The sequence below is a fragment of the Pan paniscus genome, chromosome 13 (genome assembly GCF_029289425.2).
Source record: "Pan paniscus chromosome 13, NHGRI_mPanPan1-v2.0_pri, whole genome shotgun sequence".
Taxonomy (NCBI): Eukaryota; Metazoa; Chordata; class Mammalia; order Primates; family Hominidae; genus Pan; species Pan paniscus.
In genome coordinates, this window is record NC_073262.2 from 25,594,907 (window position 1) to 25,613,027 (window position 18,121).

Here is an 18,121-nt window from a genome sequence, read left to right on the forward strand (position 1 = left end):
AAAATATAAGTTTTTTTTTAAAGGGGGCCAGAGCTAACTGGGATTATATACACTGGTGTCCACAGTGGGAGAAAAAGATGATGAACCCAAGCCAAAGGCTGAAAGAGAGACAAAATCCAGAGCCAAGGAAAGAAACAAAACACCAGCTCCAAACCACAAAACAAACTGAAATGAGAGATGGATGCAAGTGGCAGGAGCTGGATCAAAACTTGAGAATAAGCCAGAGGATCCCAGATGACCAGCACAAACCACTTTTGTGGCCCAGGGGTCATATAATACAAAGACTGCCAGGATAACTTACAGAGAAACAAACTAAAACGTGAGTGAATCATATGACCTCAGAGGATACAATGGGCCCTAGAAACTCTTATTTCAAATTTCTACATGCTTATCAGAGTTTTTAATCCTATCATTCAATTCAAAACATTCCAATGTATTTACTGGGAGAGTCTTCTGTGCTAGACACCAAGGCAAGCACTACACAGTCAGAAAGGAAAGAAACAGATTCGGTGCCTGTCCTCGTAGCGCTTACAGTCTAGAAAGAAATCAGCAGTGCTTCTATAACTTTGTTCTTCAAATCCTGAGTTATGGCAAAAACGAAATCTTTTTACATTTCCTAGTTCTATTTTAAAAAGCACATCAACCACATTTTTTCCTAACACCAAACACACACACACACACACACACACACACACACACACACACAAAGTTATTTCAACATGCTGCCCTTTTTACATGGGGAATTTAGAGGGGAGAAAAAGGCAAAAAAATTTTCAACTACAGATTTTCAGAAGACATAGAAATAATAATCAAATGAGCTTTCTTTCTATTAACACTACATGAAACCTGAGGTTATAATACTAAATCTTATTTTCATAATGTTTTGTCTTATAAGAATATGTGTTTAATGTAGAAAATTTGGAGAACACAGGTAAAAGAGGATAATAAAAATCACTTCCAATCCCATATTACTTAGAGAGAGTCACTGTTAATATTTTGATGTATTTCTTTCCACACAGATGAACAAATAGAGAGGGTTTATTTATATAAACTTATTCAGCCATATATATTTTTAAAATAGCATCACATTAATACAGAGTTTTATACCCTACACTTTTTCTAACATTGACTTTAACTTGGTGGACACATGTGTTTTAGAGAGCTGAGAGACTACTAGCCAGCTATGCTGTCTGCTGATGGGAACAGAATTTAAAACTATCTCCTATAAATGTTCTTGGGATTGCTTTTTCCAAGTACACTTATCTTCAATCTTCCATTTTGACTTTAATCTTCTATTATTTTTCTTCCTATTTAGATGATCTTTTAAGTTATTTCTATAGTTCAACTTTAGCAGCTTGGTTTTTACTTACCATAAGAACTGCATATCACCCATAAGCATTTACAAAAGTGTTAAATTAGACCATCCCCAAACTACTTCCTGGAAGAGGCTATTTGTCCACTCAGAGATATACCTATTGATCTCCATTTTTTGTTTTTTGTTTCCTTAGCCAATTTCCCATTCATAAGAAAAGGTCATGAATGAGGAGGGAACTGGAATCGGAAACCTGGTTAGGCTTTCTGAAACATTAAAATATATTTCCTGCAACACTTGGCAACAAACATATAGTCATGTATCACTGAACAATGGAGATATGTTCTGAGAGAGCCATCATTAGGTGATTTTGTCACTGTGTGAACATCACAGAGTATATTTACACAAGCCTAGATGTATAGCCTACTACACACCTAAGTTATATGGTATAGCCTTTTGTTCCTAGGCTACAAACCTGTGCAGTATGTTACTGCACTAAATACTACAGGCAACTGTAACACAATAGTAAGTATGTGTGTATCTAAACATAGAAAAGGTACCATAAAAATACGGTATAAAAGAAAAAAGATACACCTATATAGGGCACTTACCATGAATGGAGCTTGCAGGACTGTAAGTTGCTCTGGGTGAGTGAGTGAGTGGCAAGTGAGTGAGTGGGAAGTAGAAGTGAAGGCTGAGGACGTTACTGTAGACTACTGTAGGTTTTATAAATACTACACTTAGGCTACCCTAAATTTATTTTAACATTTTTTCTTTCTTCAATGATAAATTAACCTTAGTTTACTGTAATTTTTTTATTTTACAAACTTTTATATGTTTTAACTTTTTGATTCCTTTGTAATAACACTTAGCTTAAAACACAAACACATGGTACAAACATATTTTCTTCAAATCCTTATTCTGTAAGCTTTTTTTCTATTAAATGAAAACATGTTTTAAACTTTTTTGTTAAAAACTAAGACATAAACACACACATTAGCCTGGGCCTATACAGGATCAGGATCATCAATATCACTGTCTTCCACCACCACATCTTGTCCCACTGGAAGGTCTTCAGGGGCAATAACACGCATGGAGCTGACATCTCCTATGATAACAATGCTTTCTTCTGGAATACCTCCTGAAGGACCTGCCTGAGGCTGTTTACAGTTCACTTTAAAAAAAAAAATAAGTAGGAGTTCTCTCTAAGATAATGATAAATTGCATTAACAGTAAATACATAAATCAGTAACATAGGTGTTTAATATCATTCTCAAGTAGTATGTACTGTACATAATTGTACGTGCTATACTCTTCTAAGACTGGTAACACAGTAAGTGTGTTTACACAAGCATTACCACAGGTGAGTAATGTGTTGTGCCACGACATCACCACGGCTAAGATGTCACTAGGTGATAGGAATTTTTCAGCTCCACTATACTCGTATGGGACCACCATCATATAAGCAGTGCATTCTTGACCCAAACATTGTTATGAGGTGCATGACTGTATTTTCCTTCTTTAACTCTAATATGTCAATCCCCCTTCTTCAGAAAAAAAAAAAAATCGTTACTTGCTGTAATCTGTGTTTACTTTGAATATCCATCTCCCAATCATCCACAGGGACACGGGTCTGGTTTCTTGGCCCCCAGCCCTTCTGGAAACCCCTCCCCTGACTGGAGCCCCCAAGGACACCAGTCAATCCCCCAGCAATACCCCAGATTGCTGTCACGTACACACCAGGCTTCTTCAATATACTTAGGTGAAGGCCATCTAGTCTTGGTGATTTATCTGTAATTAGTCTGCTGATTAGGTCTGGAATATCCTCAGCACTTGCCACTTCTTGATCTATTACCTCCAATGTGTGTATTGCTTGAGAAAGCCTGGGTGTAGGAATATTACTCAGCAAAAACAGAAGCAAAGAATTCATTTACACTCTGTTTTATCTCTTTTTATCTCCCAGTACATGTTTGGTATGATGAAAGATGAGTAGTTCCACAATCCTTATTTCACAGTATTTAAGGGACTTTCATTATTGTTTTGGAAATCCATTGCAAGGATTTTTCTTTAACAAATTCACTTTCGGTTACCCCATTTCTAGTATGCCTGGGATCTGTTGCCCTTCATAAGGTCAATTTAATAAACTGACCCTTCAAATTTTCCTTTTTCATTACATGTATCCAGGTAAGCTTTCTTTTTCTTTTCTTTACTTTCCCTATGTGTTTTCACTATGAGTTTAGTGTTTTACAGAGCTTGGATACAAGACTTGTTTTTCTTATCACTTTTGGGTTTCTATAAGGTAATTCATATGCTTCCCACTTTCTTATGGGTAAATTAAGTATTTCTTTTCATTTCTTCCCTAACATATCAGCATTGAATTCCCTTTTAGAGACTGATTATACTCTTGATGTCCTTCTTTGGAGTCCCCTCTTCCATTAGAAGACTTAATTGAATTGAAACACATATCATTCATCATTACATGCTGCAATCTGTGGTAGGCACTCTGAACAGTTCCTGAAAGAATGTACGATACCAACAGCTAACAATAACGGGGCATTTGGTAGGTGTCAGGTCCCATCCCAAGCATTTTAAATGCATTGTGTCATTAGATTTCAGGCACCAGACGGTAAACTTCATTGGCAAGGAGTTTGCACATGTATCCCTAGCATCTAGAGCAGAGCTGGTACCTAATAGGCAATCGCTAAATATTTGCTGCATGAATAAATTTTAAAAACTGCATGAGGTAGGTGCATTATTCATGCTTTACACATAAGAAAACTAAAGCACAGAGAAGTTCTATCATTTTTTGAAGTCCCACAGTTAGTGTATGTGAAGACAAGACTGGAATCCAAAGCCCACATACTTAACCAAGACTTACTACTAGTAAGCTCAACACTTAACCACGTTATTGCAAATGAAATTAATCTCATTAATAAATAGTATGCAATGACACAAGTAAATATTGTAAGCAATCATTTTCCAAGAAAAGATTTGCAAATGAAGAGCCCTTAAAAATAATCAGATAGGCAGATATCTGTACGCTTCTTATTGCTAGCTTTGCAAGTAAAAATATGATTTCCCTCTAACCAATGTCTTCTGCTACATTTGTACACTAGTCATTGAGGATTTCAGGACTTCTGATAAGTGGGTGCTTTTTGTGTTTCCAGAGTAGTTCTGATTTTATTTAAGTCATCTATTTTGTCAATTCTTTTTAAAATAAGAATAGCACTAATGAGATATTCATTTATTATTTCTATTGTTAATCGTCTACAGAGCTTATAAGGAGTGTGTTTATAAAATAGGAGACTTACATATTTCTCACACATCTCTCCTACTGTTACTTGTCTTTCTGAAACATTACAATTAGGACATCATCCTTTAGGGGTTTGATTATATGTACCTTTAACAACTCATTGGCAAAAATAACGTATCTCTTTGAAAAGGGTAGCTCTTTAAAACTATTCCTAGTTTTCACCTTGAATCTTTATCAGCCCTCACCTTAGTGGGAGCTAAATGATATTTAGCAGACAGCAAAGCCTTTTGGGGATGATTCACAATGGTCCCTCAAGCTATGGGTTAAACAGTAAAAAGAGGTGCAGAAATCAGAAGTAGGTAAACAACAAAGAAGTAGGTAAACACCAAAAAGGAAGGAAGGAAGGGAAGGGGTGAGGGAGGAAAGAATTTGAAAAACACTTGACTGAACTCTGCTATTGATCTTGGAAAAGTCAATCTTTGAAAGCCTCAGTTGTTTCATCTGTGAAATGGGGATGATAAAGATATGATTTCCTCGGACACTTTAATAGTAGATTTCAATATGCCATATAAACTATCCAGTATGATACAACACATGGTATGGTTTTTTACTTGATATTATTTGCCTAGAATCAGCCCCATTTATGCATTATGTACTATAAACATTCACCTTACAAAAATTGTCAACAGCTTCAGAGTGTAGCTTCATCAACTGTCTGTCTTAATTGGTCTGGAAGCATTTCCATTATTTCCAACTCAAGGAACCATTTCACAATTTTTAACAAGCTTTGTGTGCCTACAAGCTCAGAAAGCTTACTGTGTGCTCTCAGGACTAGAGTTCTATAAACCTCTATTTAAACAAGGAAGCCTCTTTTAAGTCTTGTTTCAGTCTGGTGCCTTTGGTCGAGGTGGAAACTAAAATTGAAAACAGATAGATGTTTTACATTTAAATGGGTTTAACATAAATGTGCATTAAGCCATTTCATGGGCGATTGCACAAATACCTTTTGCAAACTTGGTACACGTGAGCGCATATACAGTAACCATTAATGTCTTCTAGAGAAATAAGGTGCAGATCCAAAATTTTAAACAGCTAGCTCGAGTTCCTCTCACTCGAAAGAAAATGTAATGGCTTTAAGGGAATTGCTCTAATAATATCATGGCATCTGCAATGGCTGGCCAGAGCAGAGCAGAACAGTGTGTATGTCACCGCAAGTCAATTTAACAAGAAATAAGCTTCCCCCTGGAGAATCTAAACTCCCTTGTCTCCCACAAAGAAAATTGAATTTTGTAGGTCACACCTTGGGGAGGTTACCATAGAAAGAAGCTTAACATTCTTTTTGTCATATGCTCTGGGAGGTCAATGCTGTTCTTCCAACAAGTGACTACCAAAGACCCTCTTCCATTCCCCCCCACCCAATTCTCTCCCCCCATCCCATTATAACAAGTCTTTGGAGTCCTCTAGGAAACGGGATGTGATTGTGACACTTGAAAATGCCAAGGACCACACCGAAGGCAATCATGCTCAAACACCAAGTTTTGAGCCCCGCAGTGAGGAGCAGGGCAGATACTGGGGCGGGAGAGGGGACTGGAGGAGGGCAGCGGTAGAGATAGTGAGGATATGGGGGGGGTCAGAGCGAGTCAGACCGTCAGATAGTGAGCTTTAGGTTGTAACTGAACGCTTAGCCAAATGTGAATCAACGGAACTGCTGTTACCGGAGAGAAAAACAGGTCGCCAAGTCAAGCCCAGGCCAAATTCCAACTCTGTGGGTGGATGGTCCCTTCCCTGGGTTGTCGGGGTGGATGGCTGAAAGGCCTAGCGTGGTCTTGCAGCGGCGGGGAGGTACCTCCAGCACACTGCACCTCCCTTAGAGGCTCCGGGTGGCCGCAGCCGGGCCACCGCCACTGCCCCCCGCCCCGCAGCAACATGTGGGGTGCTGCCAGTCCGCCGCCCAGGAACTCCCTCCGGCTGGAGTTCCTGGTGGACGCATGCTGGGCCGTGAGAAGATGCTGAATTACTCCTGGGAAAGGTTCCTCCAGCCTTGAACTTGGCAGCTCCTGACCTTTCCATCCCACCCTCCACGCGCCAACCCAACACACACGAGTACACACGCCCCTCTGGACCCGTCCAGGCTGCGCGCGGGGCTCTCTGCCCACTCGGGGCAAAACGCCGGAGGCCGGGACCCCAGTTCCTCTGGCCCTAGGGGGCTGCCCTAGCATCGGGTAGTTCCAGCGACTCAGCGCACTCCCTGGCTTGGCCAGGCCCCGCCTAAGCCGGGGCCGCTGGCACCAACCCCCTGTTCTTTTGTGCTCTCCCGGGAAGCCCGCCTCTACTCACCCGGGCTGCGAGCGGATTCCGGCCGCCAGCTGCAGCCCGCTGCCCCATCCCACGAACACTGCGGCGCCCCCAGACTGTGCAATGCGGCGCCCCGCCAGCGCGCTGCCGGAGCCCGGGAGCTCAGGGAGAGAGGGAGAGAGCGAGGGAGCGCGGCGGGGAGAGACGGGGGACAGCTGGGGGCGCGCGCGCGCCACTCCCACTCGCGCCACTCCCACTCGCGCCGGGCACTGGCCGCCGCCTGCAGCCGCGGCCGGCCCGGCCTCGAGGGCCGCGGGACCAATCAGCGCGCGCGGGGGGAGCGGAGCCCTCCGCGGGGCGCGCTCATTGGCCCGGCGCGCGCGACCCAACTCAGGGAGAATCGGCCTGAGCGCCAAGTCTGCAAACTCCGGCCAGCGGGAGCCGACCGCCCGGCGCAGGTGGGGCACCCGGGCGCCGCGCTCCAGCCCGCAGGGTGAGCGGAACTGGAGAGATTTGGAACCTTCCCGGGAAGCCTGTTCCCAGTGAGCGTTGGAAGCGAGCAGTGTTTGCTCAGGGTGCACCGATACCTTCCTGTGCGCGACCCCCTGCGCCTCTCCCTCGCCGCCAGCCTCAGCCGGGCCAGCAGCTGCGTGCGTGGCTGCAGGCCCGGCAGTGTGAAATGACCCTGGCCAAATCTCACTCCCCGCCATCCCCTGGGCCACGCGAAATCCGCCGGACCGCAGAGCTCAAGAACAAGTGAAGCTCCGAACCCAGGGAAGGCGGAGACCACTTGACGTTTGCAGTAAAAGACCTAAGCTGCGGGGCGGAGCGTGGAGGCGGTGGGAAGAGCCAGGAAGACAGGTCTTAGGAAGTGGGAATCCGGTTATGGGTTTGGTGCAAAAAAGTCCAGGGCATAATACTGCCACCCTCTGCCCAACCCTTCCTCCAGGTAAAGCCCCTGCAGCCCTCTTGGGACGTATTGGTTTTTCTCTTCCTTGTTGTAAATCGTGTTTGACCCCCCTGGACGGTTCGATCTAGAGCCTTAGAGTGGAAGTGGGTCATAGTCCTACTCTCCCCTGAGCAGCGCGGGGGGCCGGCGGGGAGCCGGGGTGACCGGGGAAGGTCCCCAGGAAGGTCTGGAAGGATTCCACGGATATGCCCGGAAACTCGGAACCAGCCTCCCCACCTCCCCCCGAACTTGGCCTGCAAGGCTACCTTCGTAAGGGCCGCCCGCCCTGTGGCTATTTGTCCATCTTTGAGACCCCTCCACCTTCCTGGATTTTCTACCCCTGGAGCATTTTTTCAGGCCTCTCCTGAATCACCCTGCCTTCCCAATAATCTATCCATCCCAACATCAAAACATTCTTACTGTTTTTTTAATTAAACTTCCTTCCCCAGTCCCTCTATTTGGAAGGGCCTAGGATAACCTATTTTTGATCGACAGCTGCTAGACCTCAGAAAGTTTTTCTCTTAGTGTATGTGCACAGGCTTGCCCAAGCTCAGGGTTCAAGTAGGCAAAAAATAATTAGCGCCCCCTCAAGGTGGAGATCGCTGCCGCGCTGTCTTCCTGCAGGGCTCAGCAGGGTGAATGAATTGAATATGAATTAATCAACCTGAACTTGGAAATGTCTCTCCGTCTCTAGGCAGGTTACCTCTGCGGGTTAGCATCTACTAATGAGGGCATGTCCCGGGTGTCACTGCTGACACTCATTTAGTTTCCAGTTGGCAGTTCCGGTCCATGTACTTATTCACTTTATTTTTTAAAAAATCGGTGCATAGTTTAGTGAAAATATTCATATTTGGGTTCAAAGTGAAGTTCAACGTATTAATGCAGTTTATGAGAGCCGAGTTCCTGGTAGAGATGGAACCCTTAGGATCTCTTTTCAGAAATATATTTTCAAAGAAGGCTGGAAAGATATGCATATGAAATGTCTGCAGTGGTTATCTCTGCGTGTTGGCATAATGGATGGTTTTCTTGTTCTTTATACTTTACGGTATTTTCTAAAGAACATTAATATTAATTTAAAAATTTTAAAAAAATGTTGACTACCAACATACAACACTCCTCAGGCATCAGAAGAGCGAAAATGTTAAATCTTCCTTCTGCTTTTCCCTTCACATCTTATCAATCGCCCAGTCCTGTGTTTCTGTCTCCTAGGATGACTTCTAGATCCATCCCTCCCAGCATCTCTATTTCACTGCCAGACCTCATCATGCCTTACCGGCGCTTCAGCAACAGGCTTTCACTGCTCTGCTCTCCAGTCGACCACATGCTGCCCTCTCTATTTCAGAATCACTAATGTAATCATGTCACTTTCAAGCTTAAGATTCTTCCGTTCCAACCCCACTGTGAGGAAGTTCAAATGGAGCCTGGTTGGCAAGGCATTTCCTTCCCAGTCCGTTCCCAGCCTTCCACGTTGGTCTCATCTTCTGTCCTCACAGTTCCGCAGGCAGGATGGTTCTGCTCCACATACAACTGCCTGTCCGTGGACCTTCACACACCCGTGTCTAAGATTTCATAGTGCTAGAATGCTGTGCTTCTCTTCCTTCTCAACTCTCTCCTGCCCCAACAGCAAGTTCCTATCTTTGCTTCAAGATTCACTTCGAATACCACCTTTTTAAAAATCAAGTCTTCGAAACTGCCAGGGGCAGAATTAAGCAACGCCTTCTTTCTGTACATCAGCAGCAAGCTTTTTTTTTTTTTTTTTTTTTGACGGAGTCTCACTCTGCTGCCCAGGCTGGAGCAAAGTGACGCGATGAAGAAAACATATATTGTATTTACACTCCTGGAGTGCACGAAGAGAGAGACGCACTTTATTGATTTATTTTAAGCCCTCTCCTTCTCACCCCTGCCCAGCACGGCTGAGTGCCATCCTCTGTTTCACCCCTGCTGAGTCTGCCAGCTCACATTTACCATAGTTGGTCTCACCCTGCACCTTCCCAACCTGCCCAGCTCTCACTACAGATCTGTTTATTGATTATTTTTTGTTGTTATTGTTTCATGTTTTTGTTTTTGAGACAGTCTCGCTCTGTCACCCAGGCTGGAGTGCAGTGGCACAATCTTGGCTCACTGCAACCTCTGCCTTCCAGGTTCCAGTGATTCTCATGTCTCAGCCTCCTGAGTTGTTGATGCCCAGCTAATTTTTTTATTTTTAGTAGAGATGGGGTTTCACCATTTTGGCCAGGCTGGTCTTGAACTCCTGACCTCGGGTAATCTGCCCATCCTGGCCTCCCAAAGTGCTAGGATTACAGGCATGAGCCACCATGCCCAGCCTTGTTTATGGATTATTTTAAAAGCAGCCCTTTCTGATTTTTTTAATTAATGTATATTTTTATTTCAATAGCTCTGGAAGTACAAGTGGTTTTTGGCATGGGTGAATTGTATAGTGGTGAAGTCAGATTGTAGTGCACCCATCACCTGAGTAGGAGAGAAAGACTTTAGATCAAATAGTCACATGAACAATTTCATACTGAGATAGGCATGATGACACTACCACATGTAAAAAAAGAAACCTGGTTCATTTTGAATATATGTCAATCACAGTTCTTACCACATTGTGTTATCCATTGATCTATTTATTGCAAGTTCTTTGTCCCATCATATGAATCTATATGCCCCCACGTAGAACACAGTGCCTGGTTTATAGTGGGTGCTCAGTAAATATTCTAAAATGAATGGGTAAATAAATGAATGGGTATTTGAAACCCCATGAGGCATTTTATTTCATGTGTCTACATGCAACTATTATCCAAAATCGAAAAGACATTAGTTCCGTGTTTTAAAAATTATTAGATCCTTGTCTCATCTTTCTTAACTCTAATTTGTTTTTTCTGCACAAATTGTCTAATGTCTTATTTAATTTCACATTTAGGAGATATAGGTAATTATTATTTACATACATGTAGATAATCTGCTATTGCTAGGAGGAAATCTTTTTTTAGAAATTTTACTTTTAATATATAAAAATTGAAGGTTGAAAATGCAAAGCCAAAAGCACAATACATAACAAAAAGTAAATCAATTGGACTTTCTAAAAGTTAAAACATTTTCTCTGCAAACAACACGGTTATGAGAATGAAAAGACAAGAATAGACAGGGAGAAAATAGTTGCAAATCATACACCTGACACAGGAATTGTAGTTAATACATACAAAGAACTCTCAAAACTCAGCAATAAGAAAACAACCAAAATTTTTTAAATGGCCAAAAGATTTGAACAAACACTTTACCAAAGAAGATATATGGGTGACAAATAGCACATGAAATGATACTCATATCATTAGTCTTTAGTGAAATGCTAATTAAAACTGCAATGATAACTTCTAGACACTTATTAGAATGGCAAAAAAAAAAAAAACCTGACAATACCAAGTGTTGATGAGGCTGCAGAGCAACTGAAACTCTCATACCACACTGGTGAGGGTGCAAAATGGTATGTCCGCACTAAAAATAGTTTGGCCACTTTAATAAAGTTCAATATACACCTAACCATATAGCCCAATAATCCTACTCCTACATACAGACATACATTGTTTTATTTCACTTCACTTCATTGCATTTCAAAGATACTGCTTTTTTTTTTTTTTTTACAAATTGAAGGTTTGAAGTAACTCTGCATTGAACAAATCTATCAGTGCCATTTTCCCAAAAACATGTGCTCACTTTGTGTCTCTGTGTCACATTTTAGTAATTCTCACAATATTTCAAGCTTTTTCATTATTATTATATTCATTATGGTGACCTGTGATCAGTGATCTTTGTTGTTACTATTGTAATTGTTTTGGGGGGCCATGGACCGTGTCCAGATAAGACAGCAAACTTAATTGATAAATGTGTGTGTTCTGGCTGTTACACCAACAAGCCATTCTCCATCTCTCTTTCCTCCAGCCTCCCCATTCCCTGAGGTGCAACAGTATTGAAAATAGACCATTAATAACCCTACAAGTCCCTCTAAGTGAAAGTTGTATGTTTCCCACTTTAAATCAAAAGCTAAAAATGATTAAGCTTAGTGAAGAAGGTGAAGGTGTCAAAAGCTAAAATAGGCCAAAGCTAGGCCTCTTGTACCAGTTAGCCAGAGTGTAAATGTAAAGGAAAAGTCCTTGAAGGAAATTAAAAATGCTACTCCAGTGAATACAAGAATGATAAGAAAGCAAAACAGTCTTGTTGCTGATATGGAGAAAGTTTCAGTGGTTCAGATTAAAGATAGCTAAAACATTCCCCCGAGCAGAAGCCTAATCCAGAGCAAGACCCTAACTCTCTTCACTTCTATGAAGGCCGAGAGAGGTGAAGAAGCTGCAGGAGAAAAAAAAATTGGAAGCTAATAGAGGTTGGTTTATGCAGTTGAAGGAAAGAAGCCATGCCCCTAACGTGAAAGCATAAGGTGAAACAGCAGGTGCTGATGGAGAAGCTGCGGCAAGTTATCCAGAATATCTAGCTAAGATCATTGATGAAAGTGGCTACACTAAACAACAGATTTTCAATATAGACAAAGCAGCCTTCCATGGGAAGAAGATGCCATCTAGTAATTTCATAGCTAGAGAGAAGTCAATGCCTGACTTTAAAGCTTCACAAAACAGGCCAACTCTCTTGTTAGGGGCTGACGCAGCTAGTGAAGCTACCCCACTTACCATTCCAAAAATCCTAGGGCCCTTCAGAATTATACTAAATCTACTCTGTATATGCTCTTTAAATAGAACAACAAAGTCTATATGACAGCACATCTGTTTACAGAATAGTTTGCTGAATATTGTAAGCCCACTGTTGAGACCTACTGCTTAGAAAAAAAAAAAAAAGATTTATTTCAAGAATACTACTACTCATTGCCAATTCATCTAGTCATCTCAGAGCTCTGATGAAAATGTACAAGGAGATTCATGTGTTTCCTTGCCTGATAACACAACATCAATTCTGCAGCTCATAGAGCAGGGAGTCATTGTTGGGGTGATAAGACCTAACACCAGGTCTTGAGGGCAATGAAGTCCAGCAGAGTCAAAAGAATGAGAAAAAGTATGAGAGAGAAAGTAAGACCAGGGGGCCATCGCGAGTGTGGAGGCTGCAAAGGCCCTCGAGCTCTGGGAGCCCACGCTATTTATTGATGCTCAAACAGGTGGTGAGGATGTGGGGGTTGAAAGGAAACAGTGTATCAAGTGAATGAAAAACATGGCTGCTTGAGATAATGGGAGTGCTAGAAGCAAGGAGCCAACACGTCTAGCAGACATGCAAGCCCTGCCTCAGCTTCTCTCCCAACACTCAGCTTTTCTCCCAACATGGCCCCCATCTCTTTTTTGTAACAACCACCACAGCTATCATTATTATTAGCATAAGGTGGCCTCTTTTTTAAATTAATTGAGCAACGCAATTGCAGGCTGTACAGCCCTTATTTGCCGGTTGGTGATCCAGCTTTATTTTTCTTAGCCCTTATTCAAAATGGAGTTGCTCTGGTTTGAATGCTTCCCACATATGTCCCCTTTCCCTTTTACAAGAGGACCCTTAATCCTAGGGGTTGCAGAAGGATGAAGGTCCATCTTCTGTAACTTCTTCATGCTGAATAGGGGCGATCCTACCTATTAGGGTCTCTTGTATTCAGGGTAGAGAGGAGTTCAGTCAGAAAGCACTGGTCCGTTAAGCAACTATAGGTAAAACCTTGGCACTCCAGCAGTTTCTCAGCATGGCTCATACTGGGGGAACCCAGTCCATGGTTGGGATCCATGGGTCCTTCCAGTCTCCTGTTCCATGGTCGTACACATCTTGAGGGCACCTACATGGTTTGCTTATCTCCTGCAAAACCACAAGCCTACCCTCACCGCCACATTAGTAAATCTACTGAAACAGAAGCAAAAACTTTTGTGGCTGCAGCCAGGAGGCATGCCATTGCTGAAGCATTTGTAACTCAGCTTCTGCCTCTTTGGTTAATTACCGCGGGGTAAAACTTACCATTGATAACAAGAAGCAGGCCCCTTCTAACAGAAGGCACAGAGAAAGCAAATCGAGGCTTAAAAGCAATCCTTCAGCCTTCAATTTGCACTGTACAGGTGGGTCCACTAGATGCTGTGGCTCATGATAGATCTTTAGATGTTTGGTGGGCACCCACACAGGTACCTGATTGTCACCTGGAGAGACACAAGCAAATCCTCTTCCCCATAAGATTATTTTCCTTTTTCCTAGCTCTTTGTATGTGCATCCCTCCACCATATATCTTGTCCAGCCTTTTTATTTTCCTTTTGCCCTGTCAAATGTTGTTCAGCTGCAGTCATGGGTTGATCTTTTTGTAAGTTAAAAAAATTTAATGTTAATAAAGTTAAATGCAATTGTATATGTGGTGTCTTATATTCCTGGTCCCCTCCCTTTTGCTTTTTGTATTTGAGTTTTTAAAGTACGATTAGCTCTTTCCACTATTGCTTGTCCTTGTGAGTTATGTGGAATACCCGTAGTATGGGCAATATTCCATTGTTGAAAAAATGTAGCCATGGCTTTATTGAAAGGGAGTAGAAGTTTGGATTTTATCGAGGGCTATAATTAACCCTGCTGCATTTACAGCCTTTTCTAACAGTTTGTAGCACAACATCAGTTCTTCCCTAGTTTCAGCTGCACACAGAATATCATCCATGGAATGGATGATACAACATTTTTTAAACTGTTCTCTAACTGGCTTAATAGCTTTCCCGACATAAGTTTGACAAATAGTCGGACTATTTAGCATGCCTTGTGGTAGTACTTTCCAATAGTATCTGTCTGCTGGTTCTTTATTATTTATGGCGGGAACAGTAAAAGCAAATTTCTCATAATCTTGGGCAGCTAAAGGAATGGTAAAAAAGCAATCCTTTAGATCTATCACTATGAGAGGCCAGTATTTGGGGATCATTGTTGGGGAGGGCAGCCCTGGTTGTAGTGCGCCCATGGGTTGAATCACAGCATTAACAGCCCTTAAATCTGTTAACGTTTTCCATTTCCCTGATTTTTTCTTAATGACAAATACAGGAGAATTCCAAGGGGAGAAAGTAGGCTCTATATGTCCCTTTTGCAATTGTTCCTGTACCAGTTCTTTTAAAGCCTCCAGTTTTTCCTGTTTCAGCAGCCATTGCTCCACCCAAACTGGTTTGGCAGTTAGCCAGACAAGAGAAATGGGAGCCAGAGGCTCAACGATGGCCGCTTCTAAAAATGACACCCCAATCTGGTCCGATCTATTTGCCCTTTTAATTCTAAAGGTTCTGATTGGCCATTTTTATCTTTTCCTAGTCCTTTTCCCAGGTGATATCCCATATTTTTCATCATTTGTCTACTATGATTACTATATTGATCCGTAGGAATAGGTATTTCAGCATCCCATTGTTACAATGAGTCTCTACCCCATAAATGGACAGGAATAGGTGTAATGATAGGCTGAATTGTCCCTTCCTGACCATCCAGCCCTTGACATGGTAAAATCAAAGAACTCTGAAGGCAGCTCCTACTCCAACAATACCAATGGATGCCTTTTGCTTACTTAGGCCAGTGCCAGGGCCATTGATTTACAGCAATAATAGAGACATCAGCTCCAGTATCTTCTACTCCTTCAAAATCTTTTCCCTGAATAGTTACTGTGCAAATAGGTCTTTTGTCAGACACTTGATTAACCCAATACACGGCCCTTCATGCTGGATTAGTATTACCAAAGCCTCCTGTTCTTTTCACTGTGCTGCTTCCTAGTTTTATGTAAGGTAACAGCAACAACTGAGCAATTCTTTTTCCTGGGGAGGCAGATCAAGGAGTCGAGGAACTAATAACTAATTGAATCTCTCCAGTATAATCAGAGTCAATTATTCCTGTATGTACAGTAACATCTTTTAAATTTAGACCTTCCAAGTAATAGACCGACTGTTCCTGAGGGTAAGGGTCCCCTAACTCCCATGGGGACCTTCTTTGGCGGCTCCCCGGGAAGTGTGAACTAAAAGATGAGTTACATACATGTTTACAAAACACAACTGGACATTTTCCATTGTTTTGGGATAAACCAAAATCAATTTCAAAGTTTCATTTGGAGATTTCAAAGCTGAAAATGCTTTCAGCAAATTCTTAGATCTTATGAAAGTACCTTAGATCTTAAGAAAGTATATATTGTTCATTGTTTATAAAATCATTTGCCTTTTTGATCTAAAAATTTTAATACTTGAATTTAATAGGTTTTTCTTCTGGAAAAGTTTTTGGCATTCAAGTAAAATCAAAACTTTCAGAGTAGTCAGCTGCATCACACTGGAGTGATTGCTTTAATTTCTAAATCATCAGTTAGGGTAACCCAGGGATACTGATGGCCTTGTTACATAATTTAGTCTTGTCATTATAGCGTGTGGAAATCAGGTCTTTGGGGGGGCATCTCTGACCCCATTTCTTTTTACCACAATGGTTCCTGCTACAATGTCATAGGCTGTTCGATTATGTTGAAAAAACAGCAGTGTGATAAAAGCAGGGAAAAAAGAAGCAATCAAAAAATTCTTGATCAAAGCTCGTATAGTGGACGTTGTAATGCTAACATTTGAAAAAGGAATCACTAAAACACGACTTAGTGCAATAAGCACTGATGTATCACGTGTCACAACTCGAAGCCCCACCAGGAGCTTCCCTGGGGTAGCTCCACCTGCTCCCCAAATGAAAATTATCTCATAAAAACAAACTAATAATCTGTATATAAGAGCCACAACCATCATTTTCAGCAAGTCTTCCATTGATGTGTCCTCATCTATTTCTTCCATTATATAATGCATAGCAAACTTAGAGATATCCTTTATCCCACTGAGGTGCATAATGCTTAAGACAATGGTTGCTTTTACAAAGAAGATAATAAAGAAATCCACCATCCTTGCCACCCGTGGCCCAAGGATGGAATAACATATTCTTTGCCTGCCGGTTGCCCGGTCTCACTCGGGCTTCGGGAAGGGGCTGCAGATCCTGCCTTTGTCACTGGAGTGGCCCGGATTGACGCCTGCACATGAGGAACCCAGGGTCCCAGGCCCGTGACTGTAGCAGGGGTGCTGATGCCAGCAGCTGCCCCCGGGTCAGGCCCCCGCGGCCCTGGGGCTCAGGAAGTAGAAGGGGTTGTAATAGCCCAGCCGCGGGGATGGCGGCGCCGCGGCCTGGGGGACGGCAGTGCCTCCAAAGAGAAGCTCTGCTGGGACGGTTGGGGGCTACAGCAGTCGGGGAGCGTAGCCGGGCCACTGCGCCAGGTGAGGTAGCCGCAGCAGGACTGCCACAGTCACTCGTGCACTCGCCAGGAGCACCCAAGGGCGCTCAGCCGCGCCGGCCTCTCCCACGGCGCCGCAGCTTCCGACACTTCAAGCAGCCTACCTGCTCCTGCAGCCCCGCAAGGGAGCCCGAGGTCGCCTCCCGGCTCCTCCTGAGCCCACGGGGTGGCTCCGACCCAACAGCGGCGGTGGCCCTGGGGGCCGGCGCGGGGGCATGGGATGGCGGCAGGAGGGCCCCTCAGGGAAGGGACGGGCTCCTGGTCCCCTCCGCCCTCGTCATGCCCCAGAGGACAGCCTCGGACTTCCTTGGGCCCCTCTGCCATCATCGCCTCAGCAGCACCCTCCGTGGTACCCGTCACTGCTCTGTCTTTATACACCTTTTTTTAAAAAAATCTCTTCCAATTCACAATTGCTTCAAAGAGAATAAAATACTTAGGAATCCAACTTACAAGGGACGTGAAGGACCTCTTCAAGGAGAACTACAAACCACTGCTCAAGGAAATGAAAGAGGATACAAACAAATGGAAGAACATTCCATGCTCATGAGTAGGAAGAATCAATATCATGAAAATGGCCATACTGCCCAAGGTAATTTATAGATTCAATGCCATCCCCATCAAGCTACCAATGACTTTCTTCACAGAATTGGAAAAAACTACTTTAAAGTTCATATGGAACCAAAAAAGAGCCCGCATTGCCAAATCAATCCTAAGCCAAAAGAACAAAGCTGGAGGCATCACACTACCTGACTTCAAACTATACTACAAGGCTACAGTAACCAAAACAGCATGGTACTGGTACCAAAACAGAGATATAGACCAAGGGAACAGAACAGAGCCCTCAGAAATAATGCCGCATATCTACAACCATCTGATCTTTGACTAACCTGACAAAAACAAGAAATGGGGAAAGGATTCCCTATTTAATAAATGGTGCTGGGAAAACTGGTTAGCCATGTGTAGAAAGCTGAAACTGGATCCCTTCCTTACACTTTATACAAAAATTAATTCAAGATGGATTAAAGACTTAAATGTTAGACCTGAAAC

The 18,121-nt window shown here is 42.9% G+C and overlaps 1 protein-coding gene and 1 pseudogene across 2 annotated transcripts in view; both read right to left on the bottom strand.

Annotated features, from left to right (window-relative positions):
- LYPD6 (LY6/PLAUR domain containing 6) overlaps positions 1-7,664 on the bottom strand; it is a 151,448-nt gene extending 143,784 nt beyond the window's left edge. The window contains exon 1 of one of the 2 annotated variants that reach the window (XM_063595135.1): positions 7,448-7,664. The gene's annotated coding sequence lies outside the window, so the exon portion shown is untranslated. Of the gene's footprint in view, positions 1-6,902; positions 7,142-7,447 lie in introns of those variants that run through there. The other variant, XM_003816683.4, reaches the window with a different exon arrangement.
- Positions 7,665-16,190: 8,526 nt separating this feature from the next.
- On the bottom strand, positions 16,191-17,398 carry LOC100979935 (protein FAM8A1-like; annotated as a pseudogene).
- Positions 17,399-18,121: the final 723 nt, after the last annotated feature.